Source organism: Equus przewalskii, chromosome 5, assembly GCF_037783145.1.
Source record: "Equus przewalskii isolate Varuska chromosome 5, EquPr2, whole genome shotgun sequence".
Classification (NCBI taxonomy): domain Eukaryota; kingdom Metazoa; phylum Chordata; class Mammalia; order Perissodactyla; family Equidae; genus Equus; species Equus przewalskii.
The window spans coordinates 19910847-19923986 of NC_091835.1; the positions used below are offsets into that span (position 1 = coordinate 19910847).

The following is a 13140-nucleotide window of genomic DNA, read 5'->3' on the forward strand; positions in this document are numbered from 1 at the left end:
CAGGATGGAATTTCCCGACAGCCCTCACCATCCCCAAAGTGCCCCTCCTTTGGCTTCTCTGTTTCCTTCTGGAACGCTCTGTCATTTGTGCAGTGCCGGAAGCATTCAGTGCCTTTGTCCACCTCCTCGCGTGATCCTGGGGTCTCCCCGCAGGTTCTGAGGAAGGAGGGAGGTGACTCAGGCCAGCCCCTTCCCCAGAGCCAGGGGCAGAAAGGCCAGGATTTCTCTTTTGGTTTGTGAACAAGTTATTCAAGAGGGAGATTCTTTTAAAAAACAAACAATAATGACAGAGATGTTGAGGTGCTGTGGTTTCTTTCAACTCTCTCGTCTATAACATTCATAGAATTTGGATGAAACTACATAGTCCCCATTCTCCTTGCAGCTGTGTGGGGTCCAACCAGTGGCTGTGAGCTGGTTTTAGGAGACACGTCAGTTGAACATTCATAAAATTAATAGTTATGTGTCTTAGAAAAAATTCCAATTAACACATCGAAACTGTGACTTCATAGATATTAATGCTTAGGATAAAAATAAATAAGTTGAGAATTTAATTTAAAGCCAATCAGTAGAAAATATTAATAGCACAGGTGGTACATAAATATGTTAAAAACGGTAAATGTGGAAAGTAAGTGATTGACCTTCCAGAAACACTGAATGGAAATGACCGGGATGAACCAGACACCACACAGTTCATTTTTGTCCTAAACTAAGGCTTCCTCACCTCTGTATGCCAACGCTTCTCAAAATATGGTCAACTTCCAGCAGCAGCGGCTTTGGCAGCTTTTAAGAAATGCAGATTCTTGGGCCCCCCTGAGACTGACTCATGTAGAGGCCCTGGGGGTGGAGTGGGCCAGCCCTGCCGTGTTGTAACAAGGGTCCAAGGCTTTCACGAAGACTCCAAAAGGGTAAAGAGCCACTGCTTTCTCAAGTTCCTGCCATCCCATCCCTGAAGCTTGCTTGCTTGTGTTCGTGAATCCATACTCTTTAATCATAAATAACCCAAAGCCTGCCAGGTTGGCAGAGCATATCCAAGGCATACAGAAGGGCTCTGGTGGGTGTTTGGGGCCTCCTCACACCAAGGAGATCCTCCAGGACCCAGCTAGGGGCTGCCCCGGTGTGCTGCCCAACTCCCAGACCACAGCAACACTGGGCGCTCTCTCACCAGAGCCTGCATCCCTGTGTGTTTCTGATCCTTCCTGAATCCAAGCTTCTCCCGACTCAGCCTCTCCTCTCAGCCTCTCCTCTCAGCCCTCCTGACTGGGCTCCTGCCTGGCTTTCAGCTCACACTGACCCTCGGGTGCATGTCTGCGGCCCCACCTGGTGCCAGCCCTGCCTCGCCCTCCTGCTCCTCCATGTGCTGTCCTCTAGGGCCCGGCTCATTCCTGGGGGCCTCAGAAGCCCGTCCACGCACAGTCCACCCCCAGTGAAGTCCACGGAGACTTCTGTTCATCCACTGAGCCCTTCCTCTATCCAGCAAATACTCACTGAGCATGCACATGCCCCGTGCCAGCCCGGGGATGCAAAGGTGCAAGGGCTCAGCCCAGGGGCGAGGGTCAAGCGGACCCGACCGTCACAATAGGAAGAGCACGCGCCCCATTGAGGTCTCCTTGGGCTACAGGGGGCTAGGCCCCCACCCAAGACCCCCTGTGGGGTGCTCTGATCCCCTGGAATTTGGCACAACTGTGGATGCTCAAATCACGTTTACCCAATGTCTGAGGTCTTGCCCCAGGCTGGGGTTGCTGCTCCAGCTTGGCCCCTGCTGTGCGCCCACCCACCCCCGAGTTCCCTTTTGTTCCAACAACCCAGGATTTAATGTATGTTGACGTTTTATGACCTCCCCCGGGGGAGGGCAGACAGATGTCACAGTCCATTCACAGTCACTGTGCAAGACAGGCCAGCGGGCCACCTTCATTTCTCTGGCGAGTGCCCCCTGTGCTCTCTGCAGTGACCGCATCTGCCTTCTCCGGATCCCCATCTGCCTGCCTGCCTCTGCCCCGCCGGCCTTGTCTCAAACAGCAGACGAGAGCTCTGTACCCGTGCCCTCTGCCATCCTGCCTGCCCCTGCCGTCCTCTTCCTTCCTCCTCAGGGCTCTGCACCCCCCACCCTCGCCTTCCCCAGGACCCCTCCCTGCTACCCCCGTTCCCCTCCCACCTTCTCATCTCTCCTGGCATCTTCACATCTGAGCATGCCATTGGAAGAGCCACAACCTTCTCTTGAGGCTGCTTCCCCTCCAGCGCTGTTTCCCTCCTCCCTCGCTCGTCCTGGTGTCTTCACTCAAGGCCCATCTAGGTGAGGATGTGCCCTTCTGTCCCTGGAACCTGCACAACCCTCCAGGGACCAGGACCCTCTTCTCCTTCTAGACTCTAGTGGAGGATGCTCATCTGGACTCAGGGCAGAAAAATGAGGGAATTGCCAGAAACCCCAGGAAATGCCCAAACCTGGTCCTTTGAAGTACAACGTCAATTGCACCATGTCGTCCCCCTGCTTAGAAGTCTTAGAAGGCTTAGGGTAAAACCCAGTTCCCTACCCCATTCTCATCCGGCCCCACCTTCCCCTCTCTGTCTCAGCACCCCCCTCCCATGCTGTTTACGAGGCTGGGCCTCACCTTGGTTTCCCTTCCGTGGTTCTGCCCAGGGGTCTCTCCTTAGGGCTGTGTGGACGTTGGGCTGACACAGGCTTTCTCCCAGCCCCTTTCCCAAAACCTGGAGTCACTCATTGAATTATTTTTATGGAGCACTTCCTGTGGGCCGGGTGCTGGATGTCAGCTCCCACCTGGGAGCACGAGCTGCCCCTGGACCCCCAGGACCAAGACGCCTCCCCGAGTCCCAGCCACTCTGCCTCACCTCTGCCACCTGCTCCCGGGACTGGGGCTGCTGCCGCCTCACCCCTCACACACTAAGTCTCTCTAGCCGGCTCACTTTTTCCAGGCTCTCGCCCCCCAGACCCAAGTGGATGTGATTCCTCCAGGCAGAGCAGGGCCCGTGGGGGTGAGACACAGGCTCAGACCAACGCCAGTCCAGGAAGGACTCCCAGGCCCTCTCACTAAGGTGAGAGTGGTGGCCCAAGGAACGTCTCAGGGCCAGCCCCTCGGACTTCGGCCCCACAGATGAAGGCTCAGGTGGTTTGTGATGGGAGACACCCGTTTCCATTTGCAGCCCCATCATCCTCTGGGGGAGCTGGAAAGGGCTGGTCTCTCTCATTTTAAAGATGAGGAAGCAGAGACTACACCAGCAGACCTGCTCAGGGTCACACAGAGAAGGCTTGCCTTTGATCGGGTTGTTTGTTTTCTCGTTGTTAAGCTGTATGAGTTCTTTGTATATTATGGAGATTAACCCTTTGTCGGATAAGTGGCTTGTAAATATTTTTTCCCAATTAGTGAGCTGTTTTTTTGTTTCAATCCTGTTTTCCCTTGCCTTGAAGAAGCTCTTTAGTCTGATGAAGTCCCATTTGTTTATTCTTTCTACTGTTTCCCTCAACTGAGGAGTTATAGTGTCCGAAAAGATTCTTTTGAAACTGATGTCAAAGAGTGTACTGCCTATATTCTCTTCTAGAAGACTTATTGTTTCCGGCCTAATCTTTAGGTCTTTGATCCATTTTGAGTTTATTTTGGTGTGTGGTGAAAAAGAATGGTCAATTTTCCATCTTTTGCATGTGGCTGTCCAGTTTTCCCAGCACCATTTGTTGAAGAGACTTTCTTTTCTCCATTGTAGGCCCTCTGCTCCTTTGTCGAAGATTAGCTGTCCATAGATGAGAAGGCATGCCTTTTTCCTGTGTTCCCAAGCATCTGTCTGCATGCAAAGCCTTCCTCCCCACTGGGAATGGCAGGCCAGGTGAACATGGACCACCTTTTCCTAGTCCTTTGCCATGACAGACATTACTAATCAATAGTGGCACTCTTCACCTTTAGGCCTAGATTTGGCCTTGTCCTCAATAGATTCTCCAGGTAGCCATTAGCATGGCTCAGAGCCAACACGTGGATGGCTCCTATCTGCCGCTTCTGGGAGACTGGCCAATAAGCTGGTCAGCCCTTGGACTGCCAGAACCGCGCACTCAATTTCCTCATCATCCCTGGGCTGATGGGAAAACCCCGTCAGCCTGACCTGAACCTGCAGGCTTCCCCCTCCCCCATCCCCATGCTGTTCCCTGGAGTGCCCGTCACGGGGCTCAGAGTGTCCTGTGGTTACAGCAGGGTCAGCTGGAGCTGGCAAGACAGCTCCTTAGATGTGTCCCCGAGTAGGGGCTGGAGTAAGGGAGCAGTGCCCATCGGGCCGTCCCTACACACCATAGGCACAGCCCCGGAATCAGCGGGAAGCAGGCACACCACCATGTGCTTCCGTCCAGCTTCTCAGTGGGGAGGTACAGCTTTCCTGACCCCGGACGGCTCCTCCAAGGTTCGAATGACCATGTGCTTCCACCACACCCCCTTCTCTGAAAGAGCTAAACCCAGAGGTGCCACAGAACAACCTATTTGGGCCTCGGACTGCTTGGGGCTGGGCAGAAACACCCTTTTGGCGTGTTCAGACTGGCTGGGGAGGGCGGGGTCTCAGATATAAGCACTGGGACTACTAGGGAGTTTCAACAAAAACAGCAGACGCATTGATCCAGCGTTTGTCAACCAAACTTAAAAAATACATATCTATATAAACATGAACATTATGTGAAGCTCCTTGCAAACCATCTATATGGCACGTTATATCTTACTTTTGATTACATGGCTCTAGCAATTTAAAAAAATCTCAGAAAGTCATCCGTTGCTTCCAAACGTGTCAAAGATGTATTTAAGGAAACTCTGGCATCTCTTTGTGGTTCCATGAACAATGCCCCTCCCGCCCAACATGTTCACATCCCAATACCTGGGACCCGGGACTGCATTACCTTGTATGGCAAAAGGAACTTAGCAGATGTGATGAAGTCAAGGATTTTGAGATGAGGAGATTATCCTGAACTGTCCGGGTGGGTTCGATGTAATCACAAGGGTCCTTGTAAGAGGGAGGCAGGAGGGTCAGAGAGAGAATTGAAGGCGCCGTGCCCAGCTGCTGGCTTTGCAGATGGAGGAAGAGGCCACGAGGCGAGGAATGTGGGCGGCCTCTAGAAGCTGGAAAAGGCAAGGGACAGATTCTCCCAGAGCCACCATAAGGACTGCAGCCCTTCTCACACCTAGATGTCAGCCCAGTGAGACCCACCGCGGACCTGTGTCTTCCAGAACTGTAAGATGATGCATTTGTGCTGTTTCCAGGTGCTAAGTGTGTGGTCATCTGTTACAGCTGCCATAGAAAGCTCATACACTCTTCTTATAGATGGAACCTAAATCTCTGAGGTTCGTCCATCACGGATTTCCTCCAATGCCTTCCATATCAGCATTTACCAAACTAATTTCTTAAAAATTTTGAGCATCAGGGTTTTGCCAGGGAAAAATGCCTACACTTATCACGAAATATTATTCCCTGGAGGGAAATAACCTTTGGGTCCAAAGCGTTGACACCTCAGGGGGGCTCTGGCGGGTGTACAGTCTTGCCAGCTGATGGCAGGCAGACCTGAATGGCGCCATCGAAGGAAGGGAATTTTCCAAAGTTGGCCAGGCTAAGGGCACTTGGAGCAGTTGAGGGAACCCTTCAAAGGACAGCAGTTCTCTTTATGTTTGAGGGTTCTCGTGTACACGGTCGCGTTTAGTGCTCAATTCTCTAACTATGGGAACTGATCAATTCTTGCTCTGTTGCTTGAAGTCACCTTTGCTATCAGAAATAAGGATCTGTTTTCTTTCTCAAGGTCTATCGCGATAATAATAGCTAAAATTCATGACTGCCAAGAGCTTTATAGTCATCATCTCATGGAGCACTCAGAGCCACCCTACACGATCTGCCCTTGTCCCACGTCCCCCATTTTTACAGAAGAGGGCATGGAAAGTTCAGAGAGGTTAACTGACTCTGCCAAGGTCACACAGCCAGCAAGTGGTAGAGGCAGCCTGGCTCTGGCACAGCGGTTAAGAGCATGATTTCTAAACTATTTCTCAGCATCTTTAATTTAGCACATCCTAACTTAAAGTGAACAGCCTTTCCTGAGCAAACAGCCTGGTAAGATTATAGAGAATTCAGAGAGGGATAAAAGTAGACAGTGACCCAGCCTGAGGCCAGGCAGTTACAAGAGGGCCACGTTGGCCTCCACAGCCTGTGCTTGTAGTTGAAAGACGCTGTACATCCACTCATGCTACTTTATTTTGGCAATTTCTGGGATATTTTGCCAATGAATACAAAAATCAGCTATGTTTTTTTAAACATAGCCTATGTGGACACCTAGATTGGGCATCAAAATGGCTTCATCTTGACCCCGAGCTAGAATCTGTCCACGTCTTACCCTTGACTTAGAACCCAAGTTGGCCAACTACAAGTGGCTTTGATCTTGACTCCTGTTCCAAAGAGGCCAGAAAACCACAGACAGAAAGTTCCAGGCAACTGCTCTGACATCTCAGGCAACAGGAAAAATGGTCCACGTGCCAGATGCCTTTTAATTCAGAAACAAAGAACCTTAAAATCATCTTCAAGTTCAAAGCTAACTTCCTAAAAAGGAGCTTGGCAGAGAAGAAGGCTTTCCTCCAGCATTCAAGAATCCACCGAGGGATGTTTTTATCACTCAAACGAGAGCAAAAAATATCTTTATAGATGTACTCACGTTAAGGAGTGGGCTTACGTCTATAGAACATTGTGAAAAACAAAGCCCGTTACGCCAGGGTTTTATAAACTTAAAATATTTGGAAGTTTTTCGTCCCATTAGTGGGATTTCATGGGAATCTGTTTTGGCTCGGGAACCCCATATGAATCAGCTGTGGGTAGGACATCGAGTTTTCTTTATCTACTTATTTGGATAGTAACAAAGGGGGCGGAGGCAGCTGAGGAGCCTGGAAAGAAAGTGGGGAGCTTGGGAGAGGGGAATGGGGTTTATCCATCTTTTCACCTCTTATCACTGCTGGCCCAGGGTGGGCATGCAGCAAATATTTACTGACTGGCTGAATGAGGTGTCCTCTCAGGAGTCAGTCTACAAGGAGCTGACTATGACAGTGGACTGAAATTCTGCGACAAGCGCGTCGTAATAACTTGTACGTGGGATTGATCAATGCTCCCCGAGTCAGACACTCTGGACTGACCCTTGTCACTCCCTGATAGGACCTGGGGGTCAAGGTCCTCAGGCCCAGCTTGCCTTCCTTCCTTATCCTGGCTGGTCTCTGCCCCAGTGGCTCCCAGGCTTCTCCGAGCCTTTTAAGGCACTATCCAAGCTACTTGTCTTCTGGCGAGTGTGTGTTTTGAAGGGTTTGTCTGTGATAGGAAACATACTAATTAAATAATAATGAGTCAGTGCGTCATTTTTAAACTCATCAAAGACCTGTATAAGTCACAGTCGGAGCTTCTAGCTGTGGGAGACACCGGTGCTGGTGCACAAACCTCAGCCGACAGTGAAGGTGACTCGGGTAAAGCTGGAGTATGGAAGTGAGGGGTGAGTGCCCCATGAGACACGTTGGCCATTCAGACCTCCTCTGTGATCTCTGGGAGCCTCTGGGGTCCAGACATCGTGGATTGGGGCCACCTCTCTCCACCTTCCCTCTGTTCCAGCAAACCTGCCCCACCAGCATCCTTTAAACGGGCTTCATGCTTTGCCAAGTCCATGCCTCTGCTTCTGCCATCCCCATTGCCTGCAGGGCTCCTGTTCTGTGCCCCACTCATGGAGGGAGCCTCTAACTGGGCCCTGGCCCTGGGGCCTTAGGGTTCCAGTTTTCTTCTGCTAGCCTGAGTGTCCCACCCTCATCCCCCCTGTGCCCCCAGCCGCTCTTCAAACCCTCACCTGCCCAAGGTGCTTGGCAATTATTTAATGAAGGAATAAAGGAAGGAATTTTGCTGTTCCCAGGTGGTGCTGGGGGCAACCTCAGAGCATCAGAACTGACTCCTTACTTAGGGAGGCAATGGGCTCACAAAGGTGGGGAAAGGGCACCGTCCTGGGCGATGGGATGTCTGGTTTAGGGCTGGTGGGTTCACTGGCCGCTGAGATAAACAGTGGCTCTGGTGTCCGCAGTGGGGCCAGAAGGGTGCGGCCATTAGATTTGGCTTCCTGCTCCGAGCCTCTGGGCTGGTTCACCCTCTGGTGTCTGCTTCCTAGGCTGCCCTTGCCAAGGCCAGACAGATCACCCACAGGCCAGGGGAAGTTCTCAAAATAATTGTCTCTCTCCATCTCTGGCCGCCGGGGCAGGAAGCTGTGGCCTCTCGCTGTCATTGGTGTCATCCTTGCCTCTCCTGCAGGCAGCCCTTCCAAGGGAGGAGTTTCCAAGACTATTTGGATTCTGGGGGGCGGGCTGAGAGTGGAGTGGAGAGAGATGGTCTATTGTCTTCTTTCATGGGCCAGAAAGCTTAAGATACCCACGGAGATGCTAGTTTCTCCAGAAGGCTAAGCAGTGGCAAGGCAGCCGGAGATGTGGCAGGAAGGATAAGGACAGAGAAAATCCAAGTGGAAAAATGGAGAGGGAGAAGGGGAGGAGGACAAAGATGTGACAAAGGGGGTTGGAACATTCCCACCAGTGGCCTTACTGCATTAACACAAGCATTTTTCCAAATGGCTAAAACATGTGGGTAATCGACAGAACACTGCAAGCCATTGAAATGACAGGAACCCTAAGTTCCAGTTCCATTTGGCCAGTGACTGTGTGAACAGCCCAAATCTTAAGTCAAAATAGAAGAAAAGAACTTCCCACCACCACATCTAAAAAAACAGTGTCCCAGGCATTTGAGTCACACCACGCTTTGGCTCGATGCCAGCCAGGTGCCCAAGTCCGGAAGGTTCTGAGGGGCGGGGCCTTTTGTCCTTTTGCGATGGGACCCTGAGCTCCAGGGGGCAATGGCAGCATTGCAGTGAGGTGTCCCTTCACGGCTGTGATTTCCGTTCCCCAAGTGTGCTTCCTGAGATTTGAGCCCAGGGCAGCAGTAATCACATTTCATTTAGGACTTCATAGTGTACATAGACATTTATGATCAGGGCTGGTGCCGTGGGCATGTGACCTGTGCAGTCATACAGGCTCTCACTTGGTTTAAACCTCTGCTGTTGTCTTTCTTAATTATTTTTAAATTCTGTTTTTTTTTTAAAGAGTGGCTCTTGAGCTAACGTCTTCAGTTTTTTTCCCTCTTCCCCCCAAAGCCCCCCCAGTACATAGTTGTATATTCTAGTTGTAGGTCCTTCTGGTTGTGCTATGTGGGACGCTACCTCAGCACGGCCTGATGAGTGATGCCATGTCTGTGCCCAGGATCCAAACTGGTGAAACCCCAGGCTGCTGAAGCGGAGCGTGCAAATTTAACCACTCAGCCACGGGGCAGGCCCCTTAAAATTCTTAACTCTTGAAATTCTTAATAATTTTTGCACAAAGGACCCCAAATATTCATTTAGCATGGGGGCCTGCAAATTATCTAGCCAGCCCTGTTTATCTCACTTGCCCCCATAGCCGTCACAGGAGAGGAGCCCGGAAGGAATCATTACCCCAATTCACAGATGGTGAAACTGAGTCCCAGCGGGGAAAGTGCGGAAGGCAAGACTAGACTCTATCTTGCCAGTGAAATCGGCGGCTGTCTTCTCTCTTGGAGCTCTTTCTCAATGAATGGTGGTCTCTTTTCCCTTCACACACCTGCCTGGGGTCTTTCCAATCCTCCCCTGGCTGCAACCTCCATTCCATCTCTTGCTTCATCTCATTTCATTAAAAAAATACCGAAACCATTTGCTCACCTGCCACAGAGGAGCTCCTGGGGGTGGGGCCCCTCAATGGCCCTTCCTCTCCTGTCCGCTGTCCCGTCCGGGGCCTCAGAGGAGGCCAGTGTGTCCCCAGCAAGATTTGCACACCTTCTGCTCTGTCCCAGGGAGCCCGCCTCCAAACGCTGTGTCCTCTCCTGGAAAAGGCTCCCTGGGAAGCGTTTCTGACCTTCAGACCCGCCTCTGCCCGGCACTGGCCGCATGCCCGTGACAGTCACTTCCTGGCTGGGTGTTTACCTTCCTGGGCTCCATGGGGCCAGCCAGGTAGGTGGCCACAGACCTGACCCAGAGGTCGTGTAGAAGGGGAGGGTACTAGCCACGGTAGGCTGGGAAGAGCGCACTGCACCCTGGTTTAAGGTAACCCAGATGGCCCCTCAGCACACCGGATCCTCCTGCCCTTGGTAATGGCCAGGCAGCCACATAGCACTCAAATCTGAGGCTTGGGAAGGCCGTTGGGGTCCTCTAGGGTTCCATTCACTTCCTGCACGTGGCCACCTGGCCTCAGCCTGATCACTTCCTGCTACGGGACCCTCGCTGCTTTGGGACGGAACTTGCTCCTTTATTATTTCTATTATTATCATTACTGCTAACAGCTACCTTCCATTCAGTGACAGGCACTGTGCCTAGTAATTTACATAATCGCTTCATGTAATCCTTGTGTTATCTCTATGAGCACAGAATTATGCCCATTTTAAAGATGCAGAAACAGAGGCTCAGAGAAGTTGATCATCTTGCCCAAAGCCACACAGCTAGTAAGTTGGGGATCCAGGATTCAAAAACAGGCCAGTTGGTACCAAAACCTGGCCTCTTAACCACTACCATCATTTTCCAGGTTTAATTGCCAGAATGTCCATTTTTATGTTAAATTCAAATCAGCCATTGTATTAGCTATCTATTGCTGGCAACAGATTAGCCCAAAACACAGTGGCTCAAAACAACCCACATTTGTTGTCTCATAGTTCTGTGAGTTAGGAATCTGGATTCTCTGCTCAGGGTCTCTCACGGGCTGCAATCAAGATGCCGGCGGGGCTGGGATCCTACCTCAGAGCCCCACGGAGAAGGAGCTCCTTCCACGCGGACGAGGTTGTTGGTAGCAGGCAGTTCCTGTAGGCTGTTGGACTGAGGGCCTCAGCCCCTTGCTGACTGTTGGTCCAAGGTCACTCTGTGGGCCTCTCCACTATGACAGCTTGTCACCAATGTGTGCAACAGAGATACTCCAGGAAGATGGAAGTCCCCATCTTCCGTAATCTACTCACGGAAGTAACGTCCCATCACTTTGCAGTATTCTACTCATTAGGAGGGAGTCATCAGGTACAGCCTACACTCAAAGGTAGGGGATTGCACAAAGGTGAGAATACCAGGAGCTAGGGATCAGTGAGGGCTACTTTTGAAAGCTGTCTACCACAGCCATCTGATTGCCATAAAACATTGGTTTCAGTTCTGCCTCTGAAAGCCAGATAGGAACAGTCTCTTACGCATCCATCCATCATCCATCCATCATCCATCCATCCATCCATCATCCATCCATCATCCATCCATCATCCATCATCCATCCATCCATCCATCATCCATCCATCATCCATCCATCCATCCATCCTTCCACCCATCCGTCCATCCATCCTTCCATCCATCCATCATCTATCCATCCATCTATCCATCCCTTCATTCATTCAACATATATTTGATCAGGACACTATAAGCCAGACCCCACATTAGGCTCAGAAGATACTTGAATAAATTCAATTATTCCCTCTTCCCCACATGGTTCCTCACCATCAAAGGCTCTCAATAAAGCTTTCACAGATGTGGGGTTTGGGGAGGTGTCTACTGAATGTTCTATTTTTCAGGGGCGTCAGTTCTTTCCTTTAACTGGTCCTCATATGCCACATTTCTGAGATTCCTTATCCTCCTGCTCACTCTCTTTTCATCATCTCACTTATTTATAAAATCTATTTCAAGCACCTCCTAAGTGCAAAGGGTTATGGTAGCCAGTGCACGCACATGCATGTGTGAGTGTGTGGGTGTGTACAGGGTTACATCGGTCACGCATCACTCAACGACGGGGATACGTTCTGAGAAGCGCGTCATTAGGCAACTTCGTCGTTGTGCAAACATCACAGAGTGCACTTACACAACCTAGATGGTATAGCCTACTACACACCTAGGGTACATGGTTCAGCCTATTGCTCCTGGGCTACAAACCTGTACAGCATGTTACAGTACTGAATACTGTAGGCAACTGTAACACAGTGGTAAGTATTTGTGTATCTAAACAAAGAAAAGGTACAGTAAAAATGCAGTATAAAAGAGAAAAAATGCTACACTGTATAGGGCACTTACCACGAGGAGGCTGCAGGACTGGAAGCTGCTCTGGGTGAGTCGGTGAGCGAGCGGTGCGTAAATGTGAGGGCAAGGACGCTGCTGTAACTACCGTCGGCTTTACAAACACTGTGCACTGGTGAGGCTAAATTTATAAAAAATATTTTTCTTTCTTCAGTAATAAATTAACTTTAGCTTATTGTAACTTTCTTACCTTATAAACTTTTTTAGCTTTTTGACTCTTTTGTAATGACACTTAGCTTAAAACACAAACATATTGCACAGCTATACAAGAATATTTTATCTTTGTATCCTTATTCTATAAGCTTTTTTCTATTTTTAAATATTTTTGTTTTCTACCTTTTAAACTTTTTTGTTAAAAACAAAGATACAGGGGCCGGCCCCGTGGCCGAGTGGTTAAGTTCGCGCGCTCTGCTGCAGGCGGCCCAGTGTTTCGTCGGTTCGATTCCTGGGCGCAGACATGGCACCACTCATCCAGCCATGCTGAGGCGGCGTCCCACATGCCACATCTAGAAGGAGCTACAACTAAAAATACACAACTATGTACCGGGGGGCTTTGGGAGAAAAAAAGGAAAAATAAAATCTTTAAAAAAAAAACAAAGACACACACGCATTAACCGAGGTCTACGCAGGCTCAGGATCATCAGTATCACTGTCTTCCACTCCACATCTCGTCCCACTGGAAGGTCTTCAGGAGCAATGACACGCATGGAGCTGTCGCCTCCTATGATGACAAGGGCTTCTTCTGGAACACCTCCTGAAGGACCTGCCTGAGACTATTCATGAGGAAGTGTCACTCTTCAGAAATATGTCCGTGGTGGTTTGCTTGGTTTCTTTTTTTCATCACAGAGTTGCTGATAAGCAGATAATGCACCATGAACATTCCTCTCTATTGATGATAACCTTTCGGGGTTGGGGGTCCATGTTTTCAAGCTTTTTAAGGAGCTTGTTGAGGTCTGCAGAAGCTTCTGCTAAACCCTCCACTGTGAATTTTCTTGGAGGTTCTTATTTTTCTTCTCCTGCAG

At 50.2% G+C, this 13140-nt stretch overlaps 1 protein-coding gene across 3 annotated transcripts in view; it reads right to left on the reverse strand.

Annotated features, from left to right (window-relative positions):
* The window catches only part of NGEF (neuronal guanine nucleotide exchange factor), a 103695-nt gene extending 93469 nt beyond the window's left edge, over nucleotides 1-10226 (reverse strand). Inside the window, exon 1 of one of the 3 annotated variants that reach the window (XR_011539827.1) lies at nucleotides 9752-10226. The gene's annotated coding sequence lies outside the window, so the exon portion shown is untranslated. The remainder of the gene's footprint in view (nucleotides 1-9751) is intronic. The other 2 variants (XM_070618573.1, XM_070618572.1) reach the window with 2 other exon arrangements.
* Between the last annotated feature and the right edge of the window lie 2914 nt (nucleotides 10227-13140).